Source organism: Neophocaena asiaeorientalis, unplaced genomic scaffold (genome assembly GCF_003031525.2).
Source record: "Neophocaena asiaeorientalis asiaeorientalis breed wild unplaced genomic scaffold, Neophocaena_asiaeorientalis_V1.1 scaffold45, whole genome shotgun sequence".
NCBI lineage: Eukaryota > Metazoa > Chordata > Mammalia > Artiodactyla > Phocoenidae > Neophocaena > Neophocaena asiaeorientalis.
Genome location: NW_020174642.1, coordinates 9,283,427 through 9,300,809, shown reverse-complemented (window position 1 = coordinate 9,300,809; position 17,383 = coordinate 9,283,427). Strand labels below are relative to the sequence as shown.

The 17,383-nt window shown below is 48.5% G+C and overlaps 1 protein-coding gene across 1 annotated transcript in view; it reads right to left on the bottom strand.

Moving 5' to 3' along the window:
- The window catches only part of BACE2 (beta-secretase 2), an 83,036-nt gene that overhangs the window by 50,457 nt on the left and 15,196 nt on the right, over positions 1–17,383 (bottom strand). The window lies entirely within an intron of this gene.

Genomic DNA, 17,383 nt, shown 5'->3' with positions numbered 1-17,383 from the left:
TTCCTGGACATTATATAAATGGAATCTCAGGGGAGCGAGAGGAAGGTCTAGCTTCTCCTGCTCAACATGTTTTGGGGCTTCTCACACTGAATAGAGAGACGATAAATGCCCCTTTATGCCTCGTAACTTTGGGAAATGAATTCTCTTAATTCTGTTTACGAACACAGTCACTAGAAAAGTTGCAGGGCCTCACTACAGAGATGTTCGGAAAGATTTCAGACAGAACGCAATTAAAAAAGTATATTATCTTGTTCTCCATTCAAATATTTGATGTTCAACAGCCCGATCTCCCAAGCCACAACCTGGATTGGATTGGGTTTCACCTGATTTTCACATAAACATTCCAAGGGCACCAACTAAATCTGCATGAACTTGGATTTTACAGGAGGGGAACTGGGGATGCCGAGGAATCCTCGCATGTGCCACTGAACAGTTGGTAACAAGGAAAATTAGGTGGAGATCTGTCTGCAGGTCCATGGGGCTGGGCCAGATAGTCCTACCAGGCAGAGTTCTCCCTTTCTCGCTGCTTCTAAATGCTCTGATTTTCAGTGGGCACTCATATCAGAATCTCTGCATGTTTTTTTTTTTTTTTTTTTTTGCAGTACGTGGGCCTCTCACTGCTGTGGCCTCTCCCGTTGCGGAGCACAGGCTCCGCACGCGCAGGCTCAGCGGCCATGGCTCACAGGCCCAGCCACTCCGCGGCATGTGGGATCTTCCCGGACCGGGGCACGAACCCGTGTCCCCTGCATCGGCAGGCGGACTCTCAACCACTACGCCACCAGGGAAGCCCTCTGCATGTTTTTAAAAATACCTCCTTAACTTCAATTCTTTTAAGAGATGGGTTTATCTCATTTACGTCCAATTATACACATTTTTCTTAATCCTATCACTTCCTCTGTCACGTTTTCTGTTTTAATCCTGCCCTTCAGGATTTTTATGGAGGCCTCATCTGTAGCGATGACTGATTAAATCATTAGCCACTGGTGACTGATTCAACTTCCAACCCGTCTCCCCTCCCTGGAAATGAGGCTGAAAGTTGCAACTCTCTACTCTCAGGGTTGGTTCCCTATCCTTCAGGGCTTTCCAACAGCCAGCTGACTGACGTGACGCAGGTGTGGTCAGAAGGGACTTGTTATGAGAAACAAAAGACACCTTTATCACCCTTATCACCCAGGAAGTCCCAAGGGTTTCAGGAGCCCTGAGCTAGGAACTCAGACAAAGACCAAATACATATTTCTTTGTATAAATGTGTTTCTTCATATAAATCACAATATCACATATGGACAATGGGAAATCAGCAAGGGCCGGAGCCTCACCCATCATTGGAATGAAGCTCACTCTGTCCTCACAGCAGACATAGTCCAAGCTGACCTAATAATATATGTAACTCACATGGCCTTGCGTCCTCAGTGTCGTCTCTACGTCCTGGATTTAAAAGGTTCCTGAAGGCAAGATGAGCTTTTAAAGTTGCTCTGGAGAAAGTAGTAGAGAGATGAAGAAGAAAGGAAAAAAACCCCAAAAGCCCAGAGTTCCAGGCTCACGGCAGCCATGAAAGCAGGCCGTTTTTACAAGCCTTTCCTGGGTCTCACTGGCAAACACGCACCCAACAGCCCAGAAGGATGCCTGTGGAAAGGCCAGGCCACCTGACAGCCGATTCCCAGGCTGGCATTCCACATCCACACGCGATGCTCCTGTACAACCAGCCCCAGGCAAAGCAGACACAGGACCGCTGTCCTGGGCATAATGGCCCCATTCTCTGCAGACATTTCAGTCTGCTCTCCTGGGTGTGGAATCCCACCTACAGCCTCCGCATCACACATCAGAACCAAGTCCTCTTATACACTGCCGTCCTCACTTCTGCCACGCTGCACGTTATCCCTCCTTGCAGAGGCAGGCGACACAAAACAGAAAGTCACACCCAAACATAGACGGCATTATTTTACACAGAAGACTCCTGATTGCCAGGCGTTCGTCCCCAGCTGTTTCAGCACAAGACAGCTTTCAAGAAAATTCAATTTGGAGTCACGGCTCGACCAAGTGGGTCACCACCTCGACCATTCCTAGAGGATAAGATTTGAGGCGAGAGACGGCCCAGATAAATGAGGCAGCCACAAAGCCAGGGAAGGAATGGGTTTCTAGAGAGCAGTAAATGCTCTGAGTTGGGCTTCAAGTAATGTTTCTGTGCGATGACCTGGAAACGGACTTTTCTCACATTGACTTCTCGCGCCAGGGCCATGATTTTCCCTTTGCAGGTCCTAGTCTCAACTGCAAAGGAAAAACAAAATACAGTCACTTGCCCTATAAATTTTGCAGCATCCACCCTGAAACCACTGACAGGCAAAGGCTCAGGGTGCAGAAGTCTTCTGGATGCCTCACCCCTACTCCACTCGCTGCACATGCCCTGCTGCGTCCTTATCCCGGGAACTTCCAACATCACTTCCTGTCTCCTTGGGTTCAGCTCCAAGTACACACAACAGTCTAACCACAGAGCCTGTTGTTCAGCCCCATAAAGGGACACTGAAAATACATACAAAATCGGGATATGCTTTGCACTTTCGAAGCGCAACTGAAAATGATTCAGAAGCGGGTAAGAAACATCATCCCTGCTTTACAACAAGAAATGCAGAAAGGCCGCCGAGAGCTGCAAGTCCCCGCTTCCTCCCCTACGCTAAGCAGCCTCCTGTAGAACCCACGTGCCATTTCTTCCAGAATTTAGGAACGCAGACAAAAATCTGTCTCCACAAGGAGCAAGCGTCCTGTATTCTGATGGTCACTGGCTTTTCACTGCTCCCATCTTTTTGCCAACCTCAGGGCTCTTTGATGGAAGAAGTGGGTCCCCATTGAGCATCATTTTCACACTGGAGCCTGTCTTCTCCAGAGACCATCCAGGCACAGGGCACCCCCATGTGAGTGGGGCGCACGTGAGGCTCACCAGCCTTTCTCCATCCAGCACCTGGGACAGTGCCCAGGGCGACCTAGGTGCTCAATGAACAGCTGCGGAATGAATGAAAAGTGGGGGACTGAGAGACCTCCACCGAATGGAGATTACCACATGTAAAAGAAATAGCTAGTGGGAAGCAGCCGCATAGCACAGGGAGATCAGCTCGGTGCTTTGTGACCACCTAGAGGGGTGGGATAGGGAGGGTGGGAGGGAGACGCAAGAGGGAGGAGATATGGGGATGTATGTATATGTATGGCTGATTCACTTTGTTATACAGCAGAAACTAACACACCATTGTAAAGCAATTATACTCCAATAAAGATGTTAAAAATAAAGAAAGAAATACAGGAAAAATGCACATTCCAGACAAACGGAATGTGTTTATTGACTTATAAAAGCAACCTGCATTGTGCACCGACCAATTCTACAGGAAATGTGGAGAGGGCAAAAGATCTTAGATGACCTTTTCCAGAAGACAAGCTGTGAAAATCCCATTACCCTCTAAGTGAAGACGTTCTTCTTTGAAGGATGCTTCTTTGACAATATTCCCCAACTTTAGCAGCCCCACTCAAACCTGCAGAACGAAATTTTATAAAATAACCATGAAACAAGGACAGCCATTACGCACAAGTTACTGCTGGGAGGGAGCCGGACGGCTTTTGATGGTGGACAGAGTTTTCTCCATGCCAGGAGGGCAGTCCCGTCCTCATGTCACTGTAGCTCTTCATATTTCTGGGCAGTGACAGAGCACACAAGGCCTGGGACCACGTCGTCCTCCCGTCCTGGGCCTCTGCTCCCTCGTGCGGGAAGGGGGCGACTGGCCTCTTTCACAGGATGCCTGCGAGGAGTAAATGCAGTCGTATGAAGCGAGTAATAAATGCTAGCGCTGATCACGCACACGACTTCCAGCAGGAGGTGGGGAGAGAGGTCAGTCATCGGCAGCCATTGCCACAAACTCCATGACACTCCAAGGAACCTCTGGCCAGGGCCAGCTCTGGAGCGATTTGAAGCTAACAGATTCTCCAGGAAGATTCCTTTAGGGGACAGTCAGGACTCTATCTCGCCATGCCCTGCTCTGCCTAGACAAAGCTTGCTTGTTTTTTTGTTTGTTTGTTTTAAATTTTTTATTTTTATTTTTGGCTGCATTGGTTCTTCATTGCTGCGCGGGTTTTCTCTAGTTGCGGTGAGCGGGGGCTACTCTTTGTTTCAGTGAGCGGGCTTCTCATTGTGGCGGCTTCTCTTATTGCGGAGCACGGGCTACTGTAGGTGCATGGGCTTCAGCAGTTGTGGCACACGGGCTCAGTAGTTGTGGCTCGCGGCTCAGTTGCTCCGCGGCATGTGGGACCTTCCCGGACCAGGGCTCGAACCCATGTCCCCTGCATTGGCAGGCGGATTCTTAACCACTGCGCCACCAGGGAAGCCGCTTACTTGTTTTTAAAATGGCACATCTTATGGGGTTTTATTTTCCTCCTTTCATTTTGATACAATTATGAGCCACCTCTCATGCTCTCCGCCAGCGAGCGGAGGTTAATTACAAACCACACACACTTCTGTCTTTGAGACCCAGGCAGAGTCCTACATCCTCCAAAAGGCCTTTCAGTGGCGGCCCTGATCCATTCCACTCCTCTGACAGCCGTGGCCTGATTTTTGGCCCCCTCCCTTGTCTGATGTCTTTTACTGGCCTCTCATTTCTCCGAGGTTCACCGGTTTCCTCGCAGTGAGCCTGTAAGTTGCTTGAGGGCAAAGCCCTTTTTCTTAGTCTTTGGAACAATCTCCATAATGACTACCTTTGGTAGGAATTCGATAATCACCTGGTCCATAAGATGGGGAGGAAATACACATGAACTCCACCTAGGAGTGGAAAGCTGATAAAGAAGGTAAGCCTGCCAAGAAGCTGGAGAGAATTCACCGGGCGAGTTCCTGATACACTTGTACACAGACTTTATTTAGCTTTTCTAGAATTGGCTAGAGTGGCTAACTTAACTTCCCAGTTGCTATATGATCACACGCTTCCTCTTAATTATCCAAGGCTAACCAGAGGTAGGAACAAGATGATGGGGTGGGGGGAGTTTGTTGGTGCCTCCACCTGGCGCCACACTCACTCCAGCTGCTGGGACTCTTCCAGCATCCAGGGTGCAGTGTGGTTCCTTCCCAGCCCTGTATGATTCCCAGTAAAGCCCTAGTCATACCTGCAAAAAAAGAAAAAAAGAAAAAAGAAAAAAACGCCCTCCAGCATCCATGTCAGGCCTGAGGTGCCCAGGAATGAACGCTCACAGCTGGGCGCAGCCCTGAACCCCAAATACACAGCTGACGGATGAAGTCCCCACATCCTGATCCCTGGGCGGACCGCTCTGAGTGTGCCCTGCGCCACCTCCAGGATTCCCCGTAGCGCTGCCCTGTATTAGTCTTCTCCTCCCTCCTGCCTTGCTGCCCTGCGCCTACCAGTGCCTCCGGGTAGAGAGGAACAGGGAAGGTTGACTCACACAAGCCTTGCCTCCTGTGCCCCAGAGAGACCAGACGTCTGTCGGAGGGGCTCCCTCCCCAAGGTTCACCACCTGTGGAAACCTCCATATCGTGCACGGCTCCCGCTGTCCGTTCTCAATTCTCGGTTGATGCACTAGGCAATAACCCCACAGAAAGCCATTTGCTAATTTTGCTGTAATAAGGAAAAAGGTGGCATTAAGGAGAAGAACTGGTTCCACGTCTAGTTAGTGATTAGCAGCCTGAGATCTCTCAGATATCGCTGCCTCTTTTTCAGCAGGTTAATAGATAGGAAAATTAGCAGATAATTTCAATAATGGCTCACTTAACACAACGATTCCTAATTACATTAGCAGCCCATCTGCTGAAGTCTGCCAGCAAGCAGAACGCACAGCGGCCGGGTCCTTTGCGGCCTGGCTCCGCAGGGCTGTGTGCCCACAGTTGTGACATGGGATTGTAGGTGCTGATCTTGTTAATCAGGTTCTCTTGGGGCTTCAATTCTGGAAATGAATCTCGTTTTACTTCAACACGCCTTGTTGAAGGAAGCAAAAATAATTGCCACGCGCCATTTCTCCACGTTCTAAAATTAAGGTTTTTTTTATAGAGAAGGAAAAAAAAAATCATTTTCAAAGGGCTCCACTTAACACAAACAGATGCTACCGAAGTTAGCTACGAGGGGCTTGACTATACAATCTTTTCAGGCTCTGTGTGTGTGTGTGTGCGTGTGTGTGGGGCTCTTGCTAGAAAAACACAGCCCAGAGACCTGTGGATGGCTTCCCTGGTTCCTGGGAAACCTCAACTGCCAAAAGGATGCTGGGAGGAGAAGGGACACCCGCTTGGCTGTGTCTGATCCGAACGTGACGGCAGTTTTCCACTGAATGCTTAGGGCTTGGCAGGTTGAGGCCGCTGCAGAGGTTGTAGGTTGTAGGAAGGTTAAGTGTGGCGGTCCTTGTTCTAGGAGACTAAAAGTCACCCCGAAATCAGAATCCTTCTGGACATGGGAGCTGTCACTACCTCTGCAGCTGAAACCTGTCACCGGGGTGATGGGACAGTTACTGGAGGGAGGGGCTGCTCTGTGATTGAGTTTCCTAACTTTTCAAACAACCCATCCCTGTTAGGATGAGTGGAAAGGCCGGATTTCTAAGGTAGGAGGAGGAGATTTTTCACACACCAGAGCTGATGCCCTTAAATGTGCTGCAACTATGTCCATTCACGGGATGCTGGTTTCAAGTTCACTTTCTACCTGTGGTCCCAGGATACACCCTGCACTTTCTCTAAAGCAGAGTGGCATGAAAACTATCAGCTTTAGCGTCTGTTAGACCTGGATTTGAACCCTGGCTTAGCCTCCTGTGAATGAAGAATATCACCTGCCATATCGGTAAACAAAGGATGTTGCAGCCATCAAGCCACCACATTACAGCCTCCTTGATGGTGAGCCCTGAGGACGCTCAGGATGAGAAAGCACAGAGTACTGGCCCCAGGGAGCTGAGGTGCACATCAAGGGAATGATTTCAGTGAGCCCGGACTCTTGCATCTTCCCATACAGAGAAAAGCACTAAATCCGTTAAGTTGAGATGTCTGGTTTTCTTTAACAATAATATTTTGATGTTCCGACTACCTGGTCTTTGCTGCTGCAAAAATATCCCGGCTCCCCCATTCCCTCTTCAGAGCGGTCCCTCAGAGCCATCTGAGATGCTGTGTCCCGGACTTAAGTCCTCAGTTTTGTCCGCCAAGTAAAACATAACTCTCAACTTTCATGTTATGCTTTTTTTTTTTTTTGCAGTTGACACTCCTGTTGGCCGTGGAACCTTAAGTAAACTACTATCTCTGAGCCTTGGTGTCCTCACCTGTAAGGTAAGATGATAGAGTGTTGCTCTGAAGGGCACATGAGATGCCCCTCATGTATGTGTGATACACCCAGAACAGTGCCTGGTACATTGGGGTGTTTCAATTCCTCAGAGAGGGGCAGTGTGACTTGTTTTCCTCTTGCTACAGGGCTGACTTCTCAAATACATCACTGTGCCAAACATCACACGCATCCAGCTCCCCACCAGACTTTCACTACGAGTCTCCACACTGCAGCTAGTGTGGACGCAGCCCAGAAGTAACGTGCGTAAGCTCCAGAACTGGCACCCCTGTGTGTTTAGCATCCTTTCCCCACGCACCGTGGCTGGTCCTGCTGCAGGTGATGCTGAGAGGGACGTGACCATGCGCTGAAACATTTGGGGATGCCCTGTGTCAGCGGCACCTGCACTTGGCCGGAACCAGGCAGAGATCCATCCGGGAACGCTCTAATCCCAAAGCCAGGGATGCAGCTTTCACTCACCCTTTCTTTTCTTCCCCACCATGGAGTCGGTATGCCCTATCTATTCTACTTCCAGAATGTTTCTAAAACTGTTCATGCTCCCCTCTCCCCTTCCACCTCCCCGGCTCACCCCGGGGTCTTTGTGTCGCTAGCTCTGAGCACAGTGCCTGGCACACAGTAAGTGCTCAATAAAGCTTGTTGAATGAATGAATGGCGCCCAAACACCACTGAGGTCACCCTGTCGCAAGAGACTTAAGTCCAGCTAGTTTCTGTTCTCTCCGGCCTGGGTTTTCTCAGGGTCCAAGCCCTCCCCGGGGGTTTTAGTGAGTTCCAGGGTCTCCCAGTCGCAGCGACTCCTGGGCTCTGAGGACAATTTTTAACAGTGGTGTAGCAACAGCATTAGCATACACTTGAGAAAGAAAACAATACTCTAAGGCCACTGCCCTAACAAAGCTGCACCTGGGGGTCTCCATCGTTGGGTCTCATCCTTACATGTGAGAGTTGACCCTGGGTTTGTTTCCCTTAATATTCCAAGGCTCCAGCCATCCGTTCAGGCTGCTGAGAATTAGAGACAACATCCATACTCAAGTCCAAGGGTATGATCACGCATCCAGGGCTGCCCCTGGTCCAGCAGAGCCAGGGCCAGAAGCCGGAGCCACTTCACCTCTGGGCTCAGAGCTCACAGAGTAGCTGCCATCACACCTGAAGAAGGTACTTGGTTGTCTGCCAAGGGCCACACGTGGTAGCACAGTCTCCAGGGATCATGGACTACAAGGGGAGATGCTCTAAGCAGCCTCGCGTCCACCAAGCTCCTGGAAGTAAGAGCTGGAAGCCAGAAAGCACCTCGATGTTTGCAAGGGGCAATTCAGAGACAGGTAGGCTGGATGATTCCACCTGCTTGGCCAGCCCCGCCCTCTTTGCAGGCAAACTCGGGAGGGAGCGGGCTAGGGAGGCAGAAAGAACACAAGGGGCGCCCTTTCTATGGAGGATGTCAGGGCCCCAGGGACCTCCCTGGGCTGGGGAGTTCCCCTCAGCCTCTGAGCTTTACACAGTCTGTCTGCTGGCAGGATGCAATCCCACCGATTGAAGAATGAAAACGGATATTTAAACAGACACGGATGAGAGTCACAAGGCTGGATGGACCTCATTCACTGACGCCAATAAACACGATCCTTTTTCCCACAGAAAGGAAAACTCACGCCGAACTGCCTCTCAGAAAGCACTATTAAAAAGGACAAAAGCAGGTCTGTCTCCTTATTTTGGTGATTGTGGGGGGAAGGGCTAAATAGGGAAAGTGCTATTAACAGAGGGCAAGTCAGCCTTTTCTTCCCCAAAGAGATGACTACAGCTGCTCCCTCCAAAACCCGTTACACATTTCCAGGGTTTTTAGGAGACATCGTTTTAGCTAAAAATCGGTTCTTCCTGCACATTTTTCAGAAGAGTTTAAACAGATTCTCAACAAAGGCGTAATGTCTTAACCCTCAAGACATTTCTGGAGTTTCACTAAATTTTCCCTTTTGCTCAAGAGTTGATAACTTTGAACGGAAAGCCATTTCAGATCTGAACCTGCAGAAGAATAGACATGGGATTAACTTCATCCTGGCTCCCAGCATTCAAATATTGTTACAACTTTCAGTAAATGTGAAAAGAAATTAAGATAAAGCATATGTACTCACTGCAGCAACGGGCAAGATTTTCAAGTTACTATAAAATGGTTACCCCTCACTATTATTCTAGGTATCAAGATTCATTTTGTAAATTGTAGTAAAATACACAAAACATGAAGTTTAGCCTCTTAACCACTTTTAAGTGTACAGCTCAGCAGAGTTAAGACATTCACACTGTTGTACAACCATCAGCACCATCCATCTCCAGAATTTTGCATCATCTCAAACAGAAACTCTGTACCCACTAGGGACTTCCCTGACGGTCCAGTGGTTAAGATTCCGCGCTTCCACTGCAGGGGGCCTGGGTCCGATCCCTGGTCGGGAAACTAAGATCCTGCATCCCACGTGGTGCGGCCAAAAATAAATAAATAAAATCAAAAGAGAAAAAGAAGCTCTGTACCCACTAAACTAATTCTCTATTCCCCACTCCCCCAGCCCCTGGCAACCACCATTCAACTTCCTGTCTCTATAGTTTTGACTCCTCTGGAATCCAGTATTTGTCCTGGCTTATTTCACTTTGCAAAATGTCCTCAAGTTTCATTCACGCTGTAGCAGGTGTCAGAATTTCCTTCCCTTCTAAGGTTGAATAACATTCCGTTGTATGTATATTCAACTTTTTTTTTTGGTCCATTTATCCATCAAAGGACACTTGGGTTGCTTCCAACTTTGGCTACTGTAAATAATGCTGTGATGAATGCAGGTGTACAAATATCTCTTCGGAATCCTGTTTCAGTTTTCTTGGGAAGATTCATTTTTTTTTCAGTGAATATTTAGTGAGTGGTGACCACGTGCCGGGGCCATGGAGACAGAAGATATGGGCCCCTTGTGGAATTTATCACCTAACATTCAGACCCAAGACCAGCCTTCTCTTCTGTAATGGGTTTCAGTCTCTGATGAACTGGCTATAGGACTGGTGAGGAATAAAGCACAAATAACTGTAGTTGACTTATTTGAGGTTTTTCCACTGAACTAAAAGTTTAATTTCTAAGCCCTTTCTCACTCCAATCAACACTCTTAAAGAAAAAAACTCCCCCCGCTTATGACGATATTTATCAGGGTACTATAATCGATTTTAACACTGTGTAAAACACAAAAGAATTAGAAAAGTAAATTTCCTAATAGGGAAATGGACTGCCAGTCATATTATTTTGCATTTGAGCATACAAATGACTGCATCATAACTGCACTGAATCTGAAACTGACCTGGCCAAATAGCTTTTCGAGGTTAGCCCCTCGGAGTTTATTTGAAATAAACTCCGTGTACGTGTAGTGAAAATACACGTCCGATACTATCGTCAAGTGCTTTGAAAGCAGAAATTGTGATTTAAGTCCTAAGTATCACAAGGGTACAAACACCTTCTAGCAGCAGTGATGACTGTACATGGGTACGTTAATGGTAATAACTGATAATCTAAGATGCCTCATATGCATCTCTGTGTCAAATGCTGTGACCTAGCCTTTAGGACGACATCTTCTCAAAATCTAAAATGGTATCTCCATTTTACAGAGCCCCTTTGCTTACTGATCTGATAGGCCCAAACTTGGAATGTATCAAACAAAAATGCCATTGTTTTCAGATTTGCTACCCTTCGCTAATTTCAGTTCAGCCATTTAAGAAACAGACGTTTCTATGAGGTTCCTAAAAGGTTTTGGGTTTTTTTTCTTCTTATTAAACCCACGAGGAAAAAAAAATATTTTAATAGGCATATGGCGATCAAAGATATCATTCTCTGCTGGAAAGATCTTTTAAAGCCCTTCCAAGTAAATTCCTCTCAGGAAAGACATTAAATCTCCACATTATTTATGGTGTCCAGATATTTTGAAAGAATGCTAGCCCAGAAGAGAAATGACGGATGCATCCCTCTTTTGCGTCTATGCCGGCAAAATACAGATGTTTTCCTAATTAGGGTATAGAACAGCCACACGGAAACCTTCCAGAACACTTTAGAGGTGGGAGAAAGGAAGACCTAGCAAAAAAAAAAAAACTGCAACGTATTAACCTTGGCAAAATCTCTAGCAAACGTGTGACTGCTCTTAGGTATCATCATCAAATATGACAGATGCTGCAAAAGTAGACACAGATCCACCTCTTCCTAATTCCAGCCTTTTCCACGGACAGTGGACCCACGTCCCATTGACCACTTAGGACAATACACCCCCAACTCCCCCATCTCTCCTCCACATTGTCAGGTTTTCCCTCCTCTACCAGGACCACACCCACCTCATAAGCAGATTGTGATATTTCCCATCTTAAGAAAGATGACACCCAACTTTCTTCACCCCACATCTTCCTCCCACCTCGGCCCCATCTCTCTGCACTCCTTGTGACTCTCATCCGTGTCCGCAACTCCAAAGAGTTGACGGCGAATCCTCTCCTCCTATTCCCACTGGAACCCACCACCCGGTGGGAAGAGCTCTTCCCTACATCAACCACGATCCTCACGTGCCTGTCAACCCTTAAACCCCCCTCCCTGGGGCCGTTGTAGGATTTGTCACTGATCACGACTCTGCTTGCCTCGGCTTCCGGACACACCATCTTCTAGTCTCCTCCCATCTCTGTGGCTTCTCAGGGCCCTGGCCGATCCCTCTTCCCCTCCCCAGCCTCTAAGTTTTGGGGTGTCTCAGTCCTCATCCTTGGAGCCCACCTCCTCTGTCTAGACCCGCCCCACGGGGATTGCATCCAATCTCAAGACTGTACACATCTCCTCTGCCCAAGTAACTCTCAAATTTAGGTCTCCGTCTGGAACCTCTTGCTTGAACTCCAGATTCAGTTCAGCTGCTCCTGGACCACTCACCTTGGATGTTACAAAAGGCATCTCAATTTGGCTTTTCCAAAACGAAACTCCCAGTTTACCTAGTAAACCATGTCAAACTCGTCCACAACAATCCCAGCCCCCGCTTTTCTCTGACCCCCTCTCCTACAGCCCGCTGGAAACTCCTTGGGGCTCCTCTTAACACAAGCACACGCTCTTCCCAAGAAGGGCCTTTGCACTGGCTGTTCCTCCTGCCGGCAACACCCTTCCCCACGTACCTCACTCCCTCTTTCTTTAGGTCTCAGCTCCCAAGTCAAAGGTGCCTTCCCCAGCTAACCTATACAAATTAGTCACACTCTCAGCATGACTTTGCCCATGGTTTAATATTTTTCATAGCCTCTACCCCCATCCAAATACAGTACATTCACTTGATTTGTCTGTCTTTCCTCACTAAATTGTAAGATTCGAGGCGGCAGGATTTCTTGTTACCATGTCTCACTGCTGTAGCCTCTGTGCCTAGAAGAGGGCCAGGCAAGTATTCAGTGCACATCAAATATTTATTGAATGTGTTTAGTCACTTGTGAATTATAGTAACTGCCTTAACAAAACAATAACCAAACTCAGCCACGAGCTTAGATATTATGGAACACAAAAATTGAAGAATTGAAATGAACCTTAGGGGGTCATTGTTTTGTCCACTGGAATCACTCCAGGAATTAAAAAAAAATATACAGACTCTCCAATCCAGAGAATGAAGCCTAGAGTTCAAGCACTTAACAAGATGACTAATTACCAGCCAGGTATGGGGACCACTGATGTGGTCCAGCCTCCCCGTAACGTAGCACTGCTGTCTAGAACCACCCTGACAGGTGGTCGGGTTTCTGCCAGATGCCTCAGAGATGGGAAGCTCATTACCTTAGGCCCTAACTTGTCACAGGTTCAGGGTATTCATTCTGGAATGCTCTTCCTTGCTCAGTTTAATTCGGCAAATATTTTTTTAAGGCCCTACCCTGTGCCAGGCATGGTACTCCATCCTGGGATGAAGGGGTAGCGAGAGGGACTCGGTGCCTGTCCTCAGGGAGTTTCCAGTCAGCTAAACAGTTCACGGTCCCCACGGCTTCCCAGGAGACCTAGCCTGCCCTCTGCAGCAACGCCCTCTTCCATGAAGCAGCTTGTTGAATATCTGAAGGTGGTGGAGTATGCCCTACATAGAGCCCATGGCATCCCTCCTCTGGGATGGTGGGTGGGCAGGAGGTATATCTCCCTGGAATCCTCCAAGCCTTGGTCATATGACCTGACTCCCTGCCCCTTCCCCACCATGGTAGCTTCTCAGGGTCCTGTTGAAAGTTAATATCCAGCCTCCATAGGAACTTCCAACAAGCCACTCATCAATCATCTAAAGATCAATTTCCATACATGTCAACTGAACATTACCCACACCGCGATACACACAACAAACACTGAATTGCAGTCATACCTTCCCACTTAGCACAAAGACCTGTGAAAATAATTCATAGTAAAACTTGTATTACATGATTTCACAGTTCCCTAATACATTAAAAACTATAGAAAAGCCGACGTCGGACAAAGGTGGGATATGAACTTGATAAAGATTTTTTAAGAGCTCCAGTACACCCTGCTCTGTCCAATCAGGGCCTCTGTTAGCAGTCAACTGAAGTTCTAAAACAATCAAGTTTCAATCCTTGACAACAATCCTAAAAAAGGCTGGGCTTGCAAGTTTGGAAAATACAGGTTACTGTCTGAAACTACCAAAATTACCTCAAACTGTATCTCCTTCACTGACCAAACAGATTTCCTGCAGAAATGAGTGTGAGTGCAGACTTTGGAAAGAAATTTCCCCACGCCACTTCCTGAACTCTGATTTATAAGAAGAGTCTCGCAGCCTTACCACCAAGTATTAATGTGTGCCTAACGAGTGCGCCCGCCACACCTCTTGGTTTCTGGACAAAAGGGAGATTTGAGCTGCTCAGTCTTAAATCTTCTCTCCCTGGAGGAGGCTGCCAGGTTTGGAGATCAATGAACTGCCCAGATGGAGATGAGACCATCAGAGTCACAGCTGAAAGCCTCAGACACTTAAGTGCCAGGTTTTGTACAAAACATCTCAATCCTTTTGGTTTCAAGTGCTCCGAAGGACAGGCAGCGAGATAGTCTTAGCCTTTGGATAACTGGCTATAAAAGAAGCGACAATTTTCTGATTCACCCGAATGTCACGATTTTGCCCCGAGTGGATGTGTCTCGATTTGTGAAAAACAAATAAACTTAATTCTGTGAAATGTGTTTCTCGTAGGTCTACCTTCAGCGCAAGAAGAGAGCTGAACAGTGCCCGACACACAGTGGGTGTTCAGTGTGTTTCTGTCATATTAACGTTCATTTACTGAAGAACAAAAGACTTCATAGGACAAGTATTTTTTATGGTCCAGATGGGATCTTGCAGCACAGGGACGATTCTAGCCCGGGAGGTCCTCCCCTTCTCATTCCTGCCAACATAAAATGATCCAAGATGTTGGGATGGGAAGGGTGGGGGGGACCTGGGACACTGGAAACCTGTGGAATCTGAGTGAGGGGGCGGGGGCCAGAGCTGGAACGGCCAGATGCATTCCGCCCCCACCAGGAGCTGCACATAAGCAGGAGGTGTTAGTTTGCTGGGACGCCCAGAACAAAATACTACAGGCTTGGGAGCTGAACAACAGAAATTCATCTTCTCCCAGTCCTGGAGGCTGGAAGTCCAAGATCAAGGTGTCAGCTGGGCTGGTTTCTCCTGCAGCCCCTCTCCTTGGCTTGCAGACGTCAGCCCCCTTGCTGCCCCTTCACGCGCTCATCCCTCTGTGCACGGGCTCCCCAGTGTCCCTCTGTGTACCCTCATCTCTTCCTTTTGAAAGGACACCAGTCAGATGGGATTAGGGCCACCCTGACAGCCTCATTTTATTACTCTTCAGAGGCCCTGTATCTCCAAATGCAGTCACGTTCTGAGGTTACTGGGGGTCAGGGCTTCAACGTATGGATCTTGGGGACACAGTTCAGCTCATAACAGGGGCCAGGCCAGCACAGTGCGGGGGTGAGGCCCCGAGACCCTGCAGACGACGCAGTTTTGACCCGAGACCCTGTGGGCATGGGAACACTGATGTCCAGATCCAGGGTAGGAGGAGATGGCGGTGAAGACGGACTGGACACTTGGCTGAGTGTGTGCATCTCAGTCTATTCAAATAAACTGTCCGAACCAAATAAACTGAGGCCTGAATACAAAGGCTCAACAGATTAGGACAGACTCATAAACAAGTGTCACTCTCACCATCATCATTACCAGCTGCCCTGATGTCCTCACCACCAGAGCCCAGCAGGAGAGGGGATACTGCTCCAGGCTCCACGGGAGGAGGCTGGATGCAGGGCCCTCGTGGAGTGGGAGGCAGGGGCGAGGGTCAGCACGGGCCTGCACGGGACCCAACAGCAGCCATGGGAACCTTCCCATCCTGGCTTGAAGGCGGGTCAGGAGCCAAATCCCAAGCCAGAAGAGAAGGGAGCTTGAGCATTCCAGTTACGGAAGCTGGCCACCCTGATGGAGGACAGAAGGGCCATCCCAGGAAAACTCCCTACTCGAGTGCCTGGGCGATGCCACTTTCATCCGGGCACCCAGCTCAGATGCCTCCTGCTGTGCGCTCGGCAGGGCCTCCAGCACCCACAGAGGCGTCTCCAGCACCCACAGAGGCGCCTCCAGCACCCACAGAGGCGTCTCCAGCGCCTTGCTCCCCACTGGCCTCCTCCGGCCTCTGCTTTCCACTGGAAGCCAACGCGCCTCCCCCCGACACACACAGGCGGAAAAAGGGGAGCAGATGCCGCCCTGACTTCTGAGACTGTCTCGTGAAAAAGTGGGCACTGCTAAAACCGAAGGGGTGTAACTCCTACAGGCTAGTTGGAAAGAGGGGTAAGTATGCGCACCCAGGCACCGCCTGGCAACCACCGCTGCGAGTTGATATTTATGGTTTAGATAAAGCTTTCAATTGTCTGATTCTATTCTGGGACTGCTCTGGCGGAGGAGCTTATTAAAGAAGGCGGCCGGTCCATTCTCCAGAAGGCCAAGTGTCAGGGACAGACTGGCGAGTGAACAAATGAATGGCTATTTTCTGAGCATCTGTGCTTTCCCAAGAACTGGCCTGAAGACCAGACACATTGGCTCACTTCAGCCATGGGCAGTTTCTCTTGAATCAACCAGGTCCACCGTCCCTTACAAGGCTCCTGAATTCTCACAGACTAGTGAAATTTTTGGATAAACTGCCCCATCAAGGAAAATATATCTGAGTATTCAACCCCTATATGTGTGTCTATCCATAACTTATGTGCTAAGAGGCGGCTTGGTGAAGTGGTTCAGAGCTCTGGCCTCATGCGGTGTGTTGCCTCAATGCTGTGACTGTCTGCGCCTCTGCTTACTCATCTGTAAAATGGGGACAGTGGATGGTAACCTTTCCTCTTCCCAAATGTCAATAAGTAGCTCCAGCAAACCAACCATAAGGTACAACTTATTTGTAGGTTGTTATTTTTCTTAAACAGCTGAAATTCTCTGGAAGATTTTTACCCAGGTAGAAAATTTAGTTTCCAGGTCAAGGGTTCAAAACTATTTTTATAGGTAGCAAACTTATATCATATTTGGTAGTAGAAACCAAATCATGATGGAGACATTTAAAGATATCATCTTCAAAAGACTCTCCATAGCAGGAGTTTCTGTTGAAAAGCTGTTTCCAGCTCAGGGTTAAAATATCACCTTAAGGACTTCCCTGGTGGCACCTGTACCAATGCAGGGTACATGTGTTCGAGCCCTAGTCCGGGAAGATCCCACATGCCCCGGAGCAACTAAGTCTGTGTGCCACAACTACTGAACGTGCGCTCTAGAGCCCACGAGCCACAACTGCTGAGCCTGCGAGCCACAACTACTGAAGCCCACGCGACTAGAGCCCAAGCTCTGCAACGAGAGAAGCCACCACAGTGAGAAGACCGCACACAGCAATGAAGAGTAGCTCCTGCTCGCCTCAACTACAGAAAGCCCTCTTGCAGCAACAAAGACACAACACAGCCAAGAAAAAAAAAAAAAAGGACTAAACAAAATAAATTTTTAAAAATATTAAAAAAAAATAGGGCTTCCCTGGTGGCGCAGTGGTTGAGAGCCCGCCTGCCAATTCAGGGCATGGGTTCGTGCCCCCGTCCGGGAAGATCCCACATGCCGCAG